The sequence below is a fragment of the Aedes albopictus genome, chromosome 2 (assembly GCF_035046485.1).
Source record: "Aedes albopictus strain Foshan chromosome 2, AalbF5, whole genome shotgun sequence".
In the NCBI taxonomy this organism is placed as follows: Eukaryota; Metazoa; Arthropoda; class Insecta; order Diptera; family Culicidae; genus Aedes; species Aedes albopictus.
Genome location: NC_085137.1, coordinates 135,247,380 through 135,264,000, shown reverse-complemented (window position 1 = coordinate 135,264,000; position 16,621 = coordinate 135,247,380). Strand labels below are relative to the sequence as shown.

Genomic DNA, 16,621 nt, shown 5'->3' with positions numbered 1-16,621 from the left:
TTTTCCTCTCGGGATGACAGAATTATCTGCATTTACGTCTTATTTCCAGGTGTTTTTGGATTATTCACTTCATTTACTTAGTATTACATCAAATTCAATATAAAACTGAATCAACAATGTTTCTCCATAAAACACGGTTCGTGGCTGCCGTTCGGTCACGCCCGTTGCTCGCCAAGTCAAGCTCCACCTGATCCGCCCATCGTGCTCTCTGTGCTCCACGCCTTCTTGTGCCAACCGGATCTGTCGCAAACACCAACTTTGCAGGATTTTTGTCCGGCATTCTTGCAACACATGCCCTGCCCATCGTATCCTTCCGGCTTGCGTTTGTATATGGTGCATTTGATGCGTGGGTGAATCTTTTTCGACCGCAGTTTCTTCTGGAGCCCGTAGTAGGCCCGACTTCCGCTGATGATGCGCCTCCGAATTTCACGGCTCACGTTGTTGTCAGCCGTCAGTAAGGATCCGAGGTAGACGAATTCCTCCACCACCTCGAAAGTATCCCCGTCTATCGTAACACTACTACCCAGACGGATCCGGTCGTGTTCGGTTCCGCCAACCAGCATGAACTTTGTTTTTGAGGCATTCACCACCAATCCTACCTTTGCTGCTTCGCGTTTCAGGCAGCTGTACAGCTCTGCCACCGTTCCAAATGTTCTGGCGAAAATTTCCACGTCGTCCGCAAAGCACACAAATTGACCGGATTTTGTAAAAATCGTTCCCCGGATGTTAAGCCCGGCTCGTCGCATCACACCTTCCAGAGCGATGTTGAAGAGTAGGCATGAGAGTCCATCACCTTATCGCAGTCCCCAGCGAGATTCGAATGAACTGGATAGTTCACCAGAAACCCTTACACAGTTTTGCACACCGTCCATCGTTGCTTTGATCAGTCTAGTCAGCTTCCCAGGAAAGCCGTTTTTGTCCTCTCCAAAGCTCTGCACGGTTGATACTGTCGTATAGCGCTTTAAAGTCGATGAACAGGTGATGCGTTGGGACCTGGTATTCACGGCATTTCTGGAGGATTTACCGTATGGTGAAGATCTGGTCCGTTGTCGACCAGCCGTCGATGAAACCGGCTTGATAACTTCCCACGAAGGACGGAAAATGATCTGGGATAGCACTTTGTAGGCAGCATTCAAAATAGTGATCGCCCTGAAGTTCTCACATTCCAAATGGTCGCCTTTCTTGTGAATGGGGCAGATTACCCCTTTCTTCCACTCCTCCGGTAGCTGTTCGGTTTCCCAGATCCTGACTATCAGCCGATGCAGACAGGTGGCCAACTTTTCTGGGCCCATCTTGATGAGTTCAGCTGCGATACCATCCTTACCAGCTGCTTTGTTAGTTTTGAGCTGGTGAATGGCATCCTTAACTTCCCTCAGCGTGGGGGTTGGTTCATTTCCGTCCTCCACTGCACTGGCGTCGTTGTTTCCTCCGCTGCCGTGGGCTCCCATGCCTACGTTCTCCACGCGCGCGCCGTTCAGGTCCGTCAATCAGAACGTGGTCGATTTGCGATTCCATCTGCTGTGGTGATCTCCAGGTGTAACGATAAGGGAGGCTGTGTTGGAAAAAGGTGCTACGTTTTTCTGATCATTATTAATGCTTTCAGTTCATTGAAGATGAATTATAAGTATTACAGTGACCGGCCCTAATTTATTTATTTATTTGACGTCAATCATTCGTAGACCGTTAGTTACATAAGTAAGCTTAGTTGTACATTTTATATTGCACTATTCCACTTAACAATATTTATTAAGTTCCTTGATTTTGAGTATCATAAAAGTATTTTTTCAATTTTGTCCGCGTCATGGTAAGATCAATCCTTTCACAATGTTGATTATAAGTGGACATCATTTGATTTAGTGGACCGAATTTAGCGTAATTACTACGGTGAAAATCTACGTATGGCCATATTTTTGGAGGCGGCGAAATCAATGAGTCGTAGGCCATTTTCGTTCGTTTGCTGGTGGGCGCTGAACTTACCAATCGTCGGTCTGAATTCCTCCTCCTGGCCTACCTGAGCGTTCAAATCTCCTATGATGATCTTGACGTCGTGGCTTGGGCAGCGATCGTACTCGCGTTCGAGCTGCGCATAAAATGCGTCCTTGTCATCATCAGTACTTCCGGAGTGTGGGCTGTACACGTTTATTATGCTGAAGTTGAAGAATCGGCCCTTGATCCTCAACTTGCACATTCTTTCGTCGATCGGCCACCAACCGATCACGCGCTTCTGCATATCACCCATCACGATGAAAGCTGTTCCCAGCTCGCGTATGTTGCCGCAGCTCTGTTAGATGGTACCTATGATTACCTCTCAACGTTCGCACCATGGATTCTGTCCAACACACCTCCTGCAGCGCTACGCTGCCGAACCCGCGGTCCTTCAGTAGATCGGCGAGTATGCGGGTGCTCCCAATGAAGTTGAGAGATCGGCAGTTCCACGTACCGAGTTTCCAATCGCAAGTCCATTTTGTTCGCTGGGGTCGTTGCCGTTGGTCTCGGTTCGTATTGTTCTGTTGTTGATTTTCCGTTACAATGGTTTTTTATGGCTGGCTGGTGGGGCCTGTCATCAACCCCGTACTTTCCGGAGACCATAGTGCACAGTTGAGCTTAGAGTCCTTCCCTGGCACTTGGACGTAGATCAGCCGCCCCTAACATGGGGATCAGACGCCGTTGTGAGCCGCTTCTCCTGGAGAACAGACGCTCAGGTTTGCCGAAGCGAACCTCCCTCCCCCCTTCTCTGTCAACCTACGACCAAAGTTCCCACCGGGGTTGGTTACCCGATCTTCCCTAAGGTTGCTCATAGTTTCCGGCCGGTACCGCGAGGAGGTAGGAATAGGAGTTGCTGGGCAGAGGCTAGTGGATCACAATGGGATCTGAATTGCGCAGCATACCCAGCCTTTACCGTGCCCGCTCGTGAGAATATTCCTGTGATTATCTCGGCACATGTCGGCTTGTGGCACAAAGCCTCTGCGCGAGCGGTTCAGCTTCTCGTAAAACTTTCGTGTGTCCTTAGCGCAGTACAGCTCTTCCATCGCTTCGCGATCTCGTTCTTCCTGCTGGCGCTTCTTCATCCGGAAGACTGAGTTCTGCTTGTTCCGCGCATATCTGTAACGCGCCTCATTCGCTCTCGTACGGTGTTGAAGCATTCTCACCCAGGCTGCATTCTTCTCGTTTTTTAACTGTTCACATTCGCCGTGGTACCAGTCGTTTCTGTGATGCGGAGTCGCAAAGGCTAGTGCTGTAGCCGAGATACTACCTATGGCGGATCGGATGTCCCTCCAGCCATCTTCAAGTGTAGCTACGCCTGAGGCAGCAGGGACGAAAGTCCTGGGGCCTGACGCAGCCCCCCGCTTGCGAGTCAGCCGCGTAGTCGCCGGCTAAGAATAGGTCTACTAACCCCAATTCAAGGTGTCAAGCGACCCGTGCTGAGGAATGAGTGATCGAGGGGGTGAAAAAGATGCTCGATCTTTAACGAAGCCTGTGGGGTACCTGGGCACCCCCCACAGTAAGCTGTCCCTTACCGCGTTAATGCAGGGCTCTGGCGTGGTGGACATTCTTTCCCGTGCTACTCGTGGGATTTAATCATGAAGTCAAATAAAAATCAGAATCTAGGTGGAAATAGTGGTGGGATCAACCCCTTCGCAAGAAGCGGGTTGATGAGATCTCCGACAAGGAGAAGTGAGGAGATAGGCGCTGGGAGTTGCGTACGCAGCTCAAGCGTGGGTGCTCCAGTCCACTTCCCGGCAAGCCAGCCGGTGGAGGTTATGGACGGAGCGTGGTTGTTGAGGGCCGTCAACCGAGGATCCAAAGGACGGTCCGCAATAGAGGTGGCTGAGCAGCAGCTTGGCAAAATCATCGACTTTGCGTCCACTAAGTCGAACATAAGCAAGGACCTGAAAACAGCCTTGCTTCGACTTAGGGCGTCGATCGACGATGCCAAGCAGGAGCACGCGGCACTCGCGTTGCTGACTGCTGCAGCAGCGGAGCCTGCAAATGAGAAAGTGCCGAAGTTTACCCAAACGGAGGCCTTCTCCTTCGCAGGAAGTCCGAATAAGGCGGAAGCGACTGCTCGCGACAAACGGGGCAAGCAATCGCAGAAGCGGGCGAGGCAACCGTCAGGCGAGGAGCTGTCTGGCGGTGCCCGCAAGGCCAGGCGAATCATTACCCCGAAAGTCGGTAATAATGCCGGAAGGTCGGACCCCAGCCAGGGTTCCCGGAAAGCTGGGAAGGGTGGGCCTGAAAAGGCTGGCCCGTCCCGGAACGATGGGAACAAGGGGTTGCGACCGCTAGTGGGCCCTCAACAGCCACAGAGTTGGGCGATCCAAGGGGAGGACCCCCCTTGGACGAAGGTAGAGCGGAAGAGGAAGAAGAAGGCGAATCCGCAGGTAGTAGCGCAGGACGCCAAGCCAAGGCGTAGGAGGGCAGGTGCCAAGCGCGAGAAAGGCGACGCTATCGTCATCAAGACGGAACAGTCCAAGTACTCGGACGTCTTGAAGATGATGCGAAGCGACGCCAAGCTTGAGGGTCTTGGAGCCGACGTACGCAGTATTAGACGTACTCGTACGGGCGAGATGATCCTGGAGCTGAAGCGCCAGAAGGAGCACAAGGGCGCCGCCTATAAGAGGCTGGCAGAAGAGGTCCTTGGTGAGGGTGTGCAGGTGAGGGCTCTGACACATGAGGCGACTCTGAAGGTCAAGGACATCGATGAGATCACCGAAGTGGAAGAGCTCGTCACGGCACTGCGGCAACAGTGCGATGTGCAGGTGGCCGCCGCAGCCGTTAAGCTACGGAAAGGGCCAGCAGGGACACAGATAGCTTTGGTTCAGCTACCTGTGGCGGACGTCAAAAAGTCCGTTAAAGTAGGGAGCATAAAGGTGGGTTGGTGTGTATGTCACCTGACATTCCACGAGCCACCAGAGGTTTGCTTCAGGTGTCTGGAACCAGGACACAAGTCGTGGGACTGCAAAGGCCCCGACAGGCGCAAACTGTGCAGGCGATGCGGCGCTGAAGGTCATAAGGCCCAAAGCTGCACGAGTCCGCCCATCTGCATGATCTGTACCGGGAAATCCTCGAACAACAGACATCCGATGGGTGGTCCAAGGTGCCCGGCCTTCAAGAAAGCCGCAGTGAACAACAAATCACAGTGCAGGTGACGCAGCTGAACCTGAACCACTGTGATGCGGCTCAGCAACTGCTTTGTCAGGCAGTTTCTGAGTGGGAGACGGATATCGCCATCATATCGGACCCATACCGAGTACCCGCCGGCAACGGCAACTGGGTCGCGGATGGGACCAGAAAAATGGCGGCGATATGGACGACGGGTAAATACCCCGTTCAGGAGTTGGTGTCTACTACCTATGAGGGCTTCGTGGTCGCCAAAGTAAACGGGGTCTTCTTCTGTAGCTGTTATGCGCCTCCGCGGTGGCCGATCTAGCAGTTCACGCAAATGCTGGACCGCCTAACGACCGTGCTAACAGGGCGAAGGCCGGTGGTAATAGCGGGCGACTTTAATGCCTGGGCCGTGGAATGGGGAAGCCGTTTCACGAACCAGCGGGGTCAGATCCTGCTAGAAACACTGGCCATCTTAGATGTCGACTTGGCTAATGCCGCACGGTGTCAAAATCTCGATTATTATCGAACTTTCATGTACCTCGTATTTTTCTTCGAAAATGACTAGCATTTGGGCTATATATTCATAATCGGAACACTAGAAAATATTTCATCGGCGAAAATTTTTCCATACATTTTGTATGGAACGTATTTTAGGCTAAAATAGTATTTATTTAATTTTAGTATGGAGAATAGCCAAAAACTTAGCTAAATCAAAATTTCCTCGATGGAATATTTTCAAACTTTCAATTCGTACTATTTAGCCGCAAATCTGACATTCTCTGAAGAAAAATCCGAGGTACATGAAAGTTCGATAATAATCGAAATTTTGACACCGTGTGCCGGTACCAAGAGTACCTTTAGTCGAAACGGAGCGGAGTCAATTATTGACGTGACCTTTTGTAGTCCTGGCCTAACAAGTAGTTCGAACTGGAGAGTAGATGATGGCTACACTCACAGCGACCACCTGGCGGTTCGCTACAGTATCGACTACAATAACAGCAGACAGCGGATAGAAGAAGAGGCGGCTAGGCCAAGGCCAAGCCCTCGCAGGTGGAAGACATCATACTTCGACGAAGGGGTATTTAGGGAGGCGCTCCGCCGTGAGCGAAACTTAATCGGTTTAGACGGCGACGAGCTGGTAGCGGTGCTCTCACGTGCGTGTGATGCGACCATGCCTAGGCGAGTCCACCCTAGAAATGGGAGGCCATCGGCTTACTGGTGGACCGACGCGATTGCGGACCTGCGCCGCGCCTGCCTACGGGCTAGGCGGCGGATGCAGCGAGCACGATCAGAGGAAGAGCGAAACGAACGGCGGGTGGTGTTCGCCGCTGCAAAAGCCGCGCTTAAGACCGAGATAAGAGCAAGCAAAAAGGCCTGCTTTGAGGGTCTCTGTCAGAGTGCCAATACGAACCCGTGGGGTGACGCCTACAGGATCGTTATGGCCAAGACGAGAGGTGTGATGGCTCCTACAGAGCAATCTCCAGAGATGTTGGAGGGGATCATTGTTGAGGTTAGAGTATCCAGTGGGAGTGGTGATTGTCGGATTTGCCGACGACATTACGCTCGAAGTCTACGGTGAAACGATCGAGGAGGTAAAGTTGACTACCAACCACTCGATCAAGGTTGTGGAGGCGTGGATGCGGTCCAGGAAACTGGAGCTGGCTCACCACAAGACAGAGGTGACGGTTGTTAACAACCTGAAGTCGGAGCAGCAGACGGAGATCAGTGTAGGGGACTGTACTATCCTGTCAAAGCGCCCCGTCAAACACTTGGGCGTGATGATCGACGATAAGCTTACCTTCGGTAGCCACGTCGATTATGCCTGTAAAAGAGCCTCCACAGCTATTGCGGCACTGTCCCGGATGATGTCCAATAGCTCTGCGGTGTACGCCAGTAAGCGCAAGCTTCTGGCTAGTGTTGCTACGTCCATACTTAGGTATGGCGGCCCGGCGTGGGGCACCGCGCTAAGTACTAAATGCTACCGACGGAAGCTGGAAAGTACTTACAGGCTTATGTGCCTGAGGGTTGCGAGCGCGTACCGTACCGTGTCACACGACGCTCTCTGCGTCATTACTGGTATGGTGCCTATCAGCATTCTTATCAGTGAGGACATGGAGTGCTTCGAAATGCGCGGCACAAGAGGCATACGCAGGACTGTCAGGATGGCCTCTATGGTCAAATGGCAGCGCGCGTGGGACAGTTCCACCAAAGGAAGGTGGACCTATAGGTTGATACCGAGGGTAGATAGTTGGATTAATAGGCGCCATGGGGAAGTCACATTCCACCTGACACAGGTCCTTACAGGACATGGTTGCTTCCGACAGTATCTACACCGTTTCGGGCATGCGGATTCTCCCGAATGCCCAGTGTGCAATGGTTTAGAGGAAACGGCGGAACACGTTTTGTTCGTGTGCCCGCGTTTTCGCACAATGCGTGACCGCATGCTTGCCACATGCGGGGAGGACACAACTCCGGACAACTTGGTCCAGAGGATGTGTATGGATGAGTTTGGCTGGAACGCCGTTTCAACGGCTATTACCCACATCGTCTGGGAGCTACAGAGGAGGTGGCGCGTGGACTCGGAGAATGGCTAGTCCAGATGCAGTACAAGAGGTGGTCCAGGGGTTCGGAGTCGGCTTCGTAGGTCATACCGGTGCCCTGCGGTCGAGATCGACCCTTACAACGATTAAGTGGCCGCGGAGAGGAAGTCCCGGTAGCGGTGCTGTCGTGGCGTCGGTCTACTGGGTTGGATCCGAGCCCGCGGTTGGAAAGGGGTCCCCGGCAAGGGTCGGGGTAGGTGAGATCCTGCTGTCTGCAACCTACGGGTGCATCTGATAGGGCCTGAAGAGTAGTGATACCCTTCCTTTGCGGGCAGGTCAGATCGGGTTGCACGTGGGCATCAGTTCTTGATGTCCGCTCAGCAGTAGGGCGCGGGCGGGGTTGACCCTGCCCGCCTTCCGAGGACAAAGGGAGTGGCGAGGACCACTCGGGAAACTGGCTAAGCGCCAGCATGCTACCGTGATGGACTCTCCAAAGCGAGCCATCGATGTTCGTTGCTGCAGGCTACGCAGCTAACCTTGTGGGTGCGATGTGCACTAGCCCCTCTCTGAAGCAATACTTTCTTGGTGGTTCCGGAGAGACGTAGGGTTTGGCGACCATAGGAATGGTTTAGTGGGTACGAGGAGAGAGTAGTCCTGGATTTTACTTTTGTTGTAGAAGACGGCCTGTCAGACCTACACTACCCTAACCTTCTGTTAGGGTGTCTGTTGTGCAGATTATCCCCCTATGGTTTAGAAGGAAAAAAAAAAAAGTGTAGCTACGCCAAGCTGCTCTTCCATTGGTAGGGCCACTGCTAGCTGCTGCGCGTAGTCTTGAGCCACATCTACGTTACGAAGTTGCTCGATGTTGAGCCGCGGCGTTCGACTTCGACGCGTGGTGATAACTGTCGAAAGTTTTGAGCGCATGCATACAGCGACTAAGTAGTGATCCGAATCTATATTCGTACTGCGGTATGTGCGGACATTGGTTATATCCGAGAAGAATTTACCGTCGATTAAAACGTGGTCGATTTGGTTTTGTGTTTGATGGTCGTGTGATCTCCAGGTGGCTTTGTGGATATCTTTGCGGGAGAAAAAGGTGCTTTGAACTACCATAGCACGGGAGGCTGCAAAGTTTACGCATCGCTGGCTGTTATCATTCGATACGGCGTGCAGGCTGTTTCGCCCGATTACCGGTCTGTACATTTCCTCCCTTCCTACCTGCGCGTTAAAACATCTTTGTTGATTCTCAAGTTACCCCCTAGGCCCAATGCCACTCCGACTGACGGTACCTTGATCCTTCCTCTGTGTATGGAAACTGACTTTGAAAATATTAATCCGTTATTTATTAAAAGAAAAACAAAAACTGCACTCAGTGTCGCCTTAAAAGAGAGTTGCAGAGCATTGCAGTAGTGTAGAATTTATTTGAAGAATCCAGGGCAATTCAAAGGGTCTCGGAAGCACCTCAGAAGGTATTAGGGAGGATTTAAGGGCGTTTATATAAGTTAGTTGCAGGAATGCGCCATGAAAGTTTTAGGGCATTTGTGGAGGTCCCTGGCTCTCAAACTGCTTAAATGCTACTTTAGCCCCTGGAACTCTTTTGTAGCATTCTCCTGGAACCTCTTCGGACCACCTTCTGAAACCTGTAATAAAACAACGAACATCCAAAGTGAAGATTGAAATTCTCCCTTTAACTTTCTCGTCTCGCCACATTCATTGTTGTTTGGAAACCTCTCTTTAGTCATTTGATCCTCTGTCATGAATATATTTTACGCATCGTGAAATGTTTAATTGTTTGTTACTTATTTCCATTCGACTAAATGAACAAATGGTATCTGCTTCATTTTGTTGAGATTCAAATTAATCATGAAACTTAATAATCGGGAGTTATAGCCCAATTATATTTTTTAAAAGACACGGACACACGCTATGTCCAAAGGGAAGTATTATGAAAAGTGAATGTACCTCAAATTTTATTCGCTTGAACCGCATTTTTGGACCTTCAGATTCAGAATATGTGTGATTTAAAATAATCCATCTTGGGTTTTTTTTATACATTTTTATATGGGATGAAATTAACCTTAAAATAACTTTTTTCGCCATTTGTATGGGAAAATAGGAAAAAAAATAAAAAAAACCAGATTAATCCACCTAGTGGTGATAGTGCCTTTCTCGTCGAATATGTACTCAACATTTTTTTTCCGACCATAAGCCGAAGTGTTCCTGAATCCTGAGAATACTCTAGAACGGAATAAATCTCATTTTCTTCTTTTGTCACAGTGGTCATTGACTCGTCAATGTGGAGTGGAGTTGATAAATAATAAATGTATTTGATGAAAAAAATCTAAAAAAAATAAGTAAAACCGCTTAACTTATCGGTTTTGATAAAAAAAAACTGCTGGAAGACTCTAATTTCACTTTAAAATTGAAAAAAATATTGGTTTATTTATTTGTGCACTTCTTCAAAATGTCGAATTTCGACCAAAATTTCCAAGGGAGGACCCCTCTGGACTTAAGAGAAAATCGAAATTTGTGTCAGCCTTATTCAGAAAAGCAAGCCATAATTCAATTTGGAAACTTATTGATGGCTCATATTCCGGCGCTATGTTAAACGTATAGGCCGAGCTGAAAAATATCAAATCTCTCAGTTGACTGCTTGACCACCTTCACTAGCACTGGAGGCCGATCATTATCAAGACATTTCGGCAATTTTTTTTCTGCGCACTTTAGCCTATATTTTATTATCATTAGTTATAAGATTCATGTAAAATTTGACAAAAAAGTGCAAGCAAGCGAAATTTCCCCTATTAAAGCCCATTCAAATTTCAACCTTGTTACAGAGCGCGAGGGCTCAACCAGTTGCATCAAAATTGTTCGCAGAAATTTTAGACGCAAAAGGGGATTGGCGCTATAAAATTTAATTTTTTCCATACAACGTTGATTCATCCTACTGCATAATGACGCCTCAGGAATCTATAATGATGTAATTTGACATGATCGCTTAAACGAGTGTAATCAGTTTCGTACCTATTAATTCCGCCCTATGTTGCTTATCCTGTGACAGATACGCGTATTTCGACTACCATTTGTAATCTTCCTCAGTGTCAGTTATCCATTGAGGAAGAATACAAGTGGTAGTCGAAATACGTGTATCTGTCACAGGATAAGCAATATAAGGCGGAATTAAAAGGTACGAAACTGATTACACTCATTCGAAGAGGGTATTCTGCTTAGAGGGTTCGAAAAGTCGGTACAAGAAGATCGCTTAAATTTTTATCATGATTTTGTTCGTTACACATAATAATCGCTTGTTTTGTTCACCTGCGATTTTGTTTTCCTGCTTAATTTCAGCAATGGATCCAATCCTGATTCTGCAACACTGCCGGTAATCTTATGTGTGGTCAGAGACTATTTTCTTGCTGCACGTTTATCTGGTTTACGAACATTTTTGATGATTTGATGTTTCGCATGCATGGGTTTGGTTTAGTTTTTTAATTGGTCACTTCCGACGGGACACCTGGAACCGGTTCCGGAACACAACCGGTTTAGATACGGTATGAAACTATTTTCCTGCTTACCATTCTTGGCCTGCCTCCATTGCTGGCTTACCATTGCTTGGCCTGCCTCGCTTCAACTTAGTGTTCTTTGAGCATTTCCACAGTAATTAATTGAAGGGCTTTCTTTGCCTACCATTTGCATGAATTTGTATATTGTGAGGCAAGGACAATGATACACTATGCCCAGGGAGCCGAGAAAATTTTCCCGACCGAAACGGGAATCGAACCCGCCGTCTCCGGATTGGCGATCCATAGCCTGAACCACTAGGCTAACTAGAGACCCATTCATCTGGTTATCGAAAAAGCCGCTCTTTGATGTGTCACATGCCTGGGTTTGGTTCACCTTTTTACTTGGCCACTTCCGGCAGAACATTCGGAACCGGTTCCGGAATACAATTAGTTCAGATATGGTCTGAAACTATTTTCTTGCTTATCGTTCATCTGGTTATCGAAAAAGCCGCTCTTTGATGTGTCGCATGCCTGGGTTTAGTTCACTTTTTTAATTGGCCACTTCCGGCAGGACATCCGGAACCGGTTCCGGAACACTATCGGTTCAAACGAGGTTTTTAAACTATTTTCCTGCTTACCGTTCATCTGGTTATCGAAAAAGCCGCTCTTTGATGTGTCGCATGCCTAGGTTTGGTACACTTTTTTAATTGGCCACCTTCGGCAGGACATCCGGAACCGGTTCTGGAACACTACCGGATCAAACATGGTCTGAAACTATTTTTTTTGCTTTCCGTTCATCTGGTTATCGAAAAAGCCGCTGTTTGATGTGTCGCATGCCTGGGTTTGGTTCACTTTTTTAATTGGCCACTTCCGGCAGGACATCCGGAACCGGTTCCGGAACACTATCGGTTCAAACGAGGTTTGAAACTATTTTCCTGCTTACCGTTTATCTGGTTATCGAAAAAGCCGCTCTTTGATGTGTCGCATGCTTGGGTTTGGCTCACTTTTTTAAATGGCCACTTCCGACAGGACATCCGGAACCGGTTCCGGAACACTACCGGATCAAACATGGTCTGAAACTATTTTCCTGCTTACCATCCAACTGGTTATCGAAAAAGCCGCTATTTGACGTGTCGCATGCATGGGATATGTTCACTTTCTTATTTGGCCACTTCCTGCGGGACACCCGGAACCGGTTCCGGAACACTACCGGTTCAGACATAGTCAGAGACTATTTTCCTACTTCCCGTTCATCAGATAATCGAAAATGCCGTGGTTTGATGGGTCGCATGCATGGGTTTGTTGCATTTTCATACCTGGTCCCTTCCTGGGGTACCGGTCCGGAACACCTATATGGCCATAACTCCGGAACGGCTTGACCGATCTGAACCATTTTCAATAGGAAACAATGGGACAATGTACCCCGTCGAATGAACCATCGGTCGTTGAAATCGGTTCACATTTACTATCTAAAAATGAGGTGACCTTTTTGTACACATACACACACACACATACATACACACACACACACACACATACATACACACAGACATCATCTCAACTCGTCGAGCTGAGTCGATTGGTATATAACACTTGACCCCTCCGGGGGCTCTATCAAATTTTCGTTTTTGGAGTGAACATATAGCCTTTCGGTACACCTTGGTGTACGAGAAAGGCAAAAATCGAAAAACCCAAGATGAAATGTTTTAAACCGCACAGATTCTGAAACTAGAGGTCCAAACCTACGATCCTATGGAATAACATTTGAGGTACATTCGATTTTCATAATACTTCCCTTTGGACATAGCGTGGGACACTGTCTTCATCCAGAGGGTATACAGACTGAACGAAAACTTAACACTAGACAACGGACACGACACACATTACGAGCACCAGTGGATACGAAGAAGAAACATTCTTGTGAAAAGTTTCATCAGTCGGAGCGGGAATCGAACCCTCATCCCATGGCATGGTACGATTATACCCTTGGTGACGCTAACCGCACGGCCACGAGGCTCCACAATCTCTCGACATATCAAAATTCATCTTGCGAATTTTACCCCGTAATAGACCCCTTCTTGAATGTGAAAATCTTTCTAACTAACCAGATTCCTAATCGCCGTCACGTGGTGCGATTTCAGTCTTTCAACTCATCATTTGTAAACCCTTGATCAACAAAACAACGTGGGTTAGAACAGGATCAGATCACAGTTTCAACCCCAGTCGGGTTTGGTTCGCTTGTATTGCAATTTTAGGGGTACTCACTAAATAGATTAAATTGCTGCGTAAGCCATGATTTTCTGCTTATTTGAAATATATCATGATTTTGCGAATGACATAATCAAAGATTGCCTTGGTGATCGCGACGTTTAATCAGTTTAATCAGTTTACGCTGTTAAGTGAATCCCCCTTTTTTAACATTTGTTTGATTACGCATTTTTTACCGATTCAGTTCCAACCCAGGTTAAAAAGGAAAAATGGCATTGGTAATCAGGATACGAATTTTATAAGATTTCGATAGCAGCGTCGGTGGTGTAGTCGTAAGCGTGGTTGCCTCTCACCCCAGTCGGTCTAGGTTCAATCCGCTGTCGGTATTGCACGCAAACCCCAAAATTTTATTCCCACTTTTGGGTTTCCGCGCCGAAGACCCAGCGCCAGATTCGGCGACAGAGAGACATGACAGCAGTCGCCGAACAATTGGTAATCCTGATATTTGACGGCGGTCATCCGTTAGTTGTGAGAGTGGATTGTTTTCATGCAAATAGAGCATTTCGCTGAAAATGCACGTGTGGAACTTACCGTTTTGCTGTATCGCGGAAGCCATCGCTGAAAGAAAACGTCATGATATTCAACGAAGCATCGAAAATTTTCAGTGAGAAAAAATATCCGATCACGCCTTCCCTCGGATAGGAAGTAAAGTCGTAGATCCCGGCCCATGTGTTGATGGGTTCGATATGTAAGGTGTCAGCTGAGTGTGGATGTCTCCCTGACCGTCCGTGTTTAGGCTTATGTTTGGCTTTGGAATACAGCTTATTAGTCATCAACTAACCGCAACTAAGAAGCACGACAGAATTGCAGTCAGTAGTGCAGTCGCAGTATTTTTTTTTTGTCTACGAAAATGATATCTAGTTTGAGAATCTCTGTTAATATGGAACATGGCGATGCAGAGCATACTCTCCTCGTCATATTTTCCGCCAAACGCTGCTGTTGGCGTGGTGGGTCAATATTCTCCCTCTCTAAGTCCGGCATAACATCGCATTCTCATGTTGCAGCAGTGCATTCTATCAGTTAGCAAACTCAGTTACACCCTAAAATGAAACAACACAGGCTTGTGTACAATGTACACAGGCTTGTGCACAATGTACACAGATTTGTGTACTACTAGATCAGCCTCCACCCCTGTGTCAAATGTACACAGTCACTTTTCTGGCTCTAGCGCTGGTATGGGAGCAAAGTTCATAACTAATTTTATCTGAACGATGACATGCATTATCAGGAATCGATCAGTGCAAAAATAATTGTTAATTTTGTTTTCATGCCAGCGCTGGAGCCGGAAAAGTATCTGTGTACATTTGACACAGCGGTGAGGCTGATCTAGTATTACACAAATCTGTGTAACTTCTGTAACCGTGTAGCACAACATAAGAGCGCGAGAGAGATTGGCACGGCTGGTTGCTTATGCGCAGAAGCATGTTGTATTGTTGCACGACACACATTCGCGCGGTAGCGTGTGAGATGTTGCACCCATCCAAGCGGCCTGCTAGTAGCAGGTTGCACTGAACAGTGTTACCGGTTATGGCCATTTTAGAGACCGTTAAGCACGAACATCTCTAGATAAATGTAATCTTTCAGCTTATGGTTCACCTTATGTTATTATTAAGTATTTCGTAGCTTATCTGCTTTCGTGACTGAACAAGAAGGTTATCCAGCGAGCAACACTTCGGTTGCGATTCGAACACTTGATTTCGATCCAAATGAAAAATGAGCAATAAGTTGAAATTCACATAATCATAAACAAAAAAAGGTTTTGATTCATCCTGCGTTGCGATTATCATTTTCTGCCAAAGCACTTTTCTTTTCACGATTCAATATCAATGAACAGATTGTGAAATTTCAAAGTTGACCCATACGAAAGCCAGCTAGGTATTCATCAACGATGAGCACCTTTAGTGGTCTCGATGTGTTAAAAATAAACATGACATTATCTTGTACGTCGAATTACAAGAGAAATCACCGAAGGAATTGCAGAAGGAATCCGCGAAAGATTTCCACGAGAAATACTCGTAGGAATTACAGGAGGAATACTCGAATGAATCTGAATCCTCGAAAGAATTCCAGCAGGAATCCTCAAAGGAATACGAAGAGGAATCCCCGTAGAATTTCGAGGAGGAATCCTTAAAGGACTTTCAGGAGAAATCCCTGAAGGTTTTTCAAGAAGAATTCCGGAAGGAATCCCCAAAAGAATTCCAACAATAATACCCAGAAGAATTCAAAAGACGAAGACAGGAAAAAATTTAGATTGTTCCCTGAAAAAAAAAATCCAGCAGGAATGCCCGAAATAATACCAGCAAGAATCCCCAAAAGAAATTCAGCAGGAATTCTCAAAGGAATTCGAAGTTGATCTCCAAAAGATTTCTAGGAAGAAACCTCCAAAGATTTCTAGGAGAAACCCCCGAAGGAACTGGAGGAATCCCAGAAGGTTTTCCAGGAGGGATCTCTGAAGAAATTCCAAGATGAATCCCCGTAGAAATTCCAGAAAGAATTCCCGAAGAAATGCCAGGAAGTATCCCCTAAAGAATTCCAGAAAAAATCCTCGAAGGAATTCCACGAGGAATCAACGGAAGAATTCAAGCAGGAATTCCCGAAAGAATACCAGCAGGGATTCCCAAAGAAATTTCAGCATGAATGCCCAGAAAAACTCCAGTAATAATCTCCAAAGGATTTCGAGGAGAAATCCCCGAAGGATTTCCAAGAGGAACCCCTAAAGGAATTTCAGGAGAAATTTCCACAGGAATTGGAGGAGTCATCGAAGGATATCCAGCAGGAATCTCCGAAAGATTTTCAAAAGGAATCCCCGAAGGATTAGCAAAAAAATCCCCGTAGAAATTTCAGGAGGAATCCCTGAAGGATCTACAGGAGGAATCTCTGGAAGATTTCCAGGAGGAATTCCCGAATGATTTCCAGGCAGATTCTTCGAAGAATCTAGAGGAATCTCTGAAGAATTTCCAAGAGGAATCCCCGAAAGAAATCCTGGAGGAATTCTTCCCGTAGAAACTGCATGAGAGATCCTTCAAGGAAATCCTGGACATATGCCTGATTAGCCAATAAGAAAATCCTTGAAAAAAAAAAACTCCGAAAAACCTCCTGCAGGAATCCCTAAAGTAACTTCCAAATGAATCTCTGAAGGGGCTTCTGGACAAATCCCTGAAGGAACTTTTACACGAATACCTGAAGAAACTTCTGGGGGAA

The 16,621-nt window shown here is 47.3% G+C and overlaps 1 protein-coding gene across 5 annotated transcripts in view; it reads left to right on the top strand.

Moving 5' to 3' along the window:
- The window catches only part of LOC109417649 (uncharacterized), a 696,771-nt gene that overhangs the window by 232,631 nt on the left and 447,519 nt on the right, over positions 1-16,621 (top strand). The window lies entirely within an intron of this gene.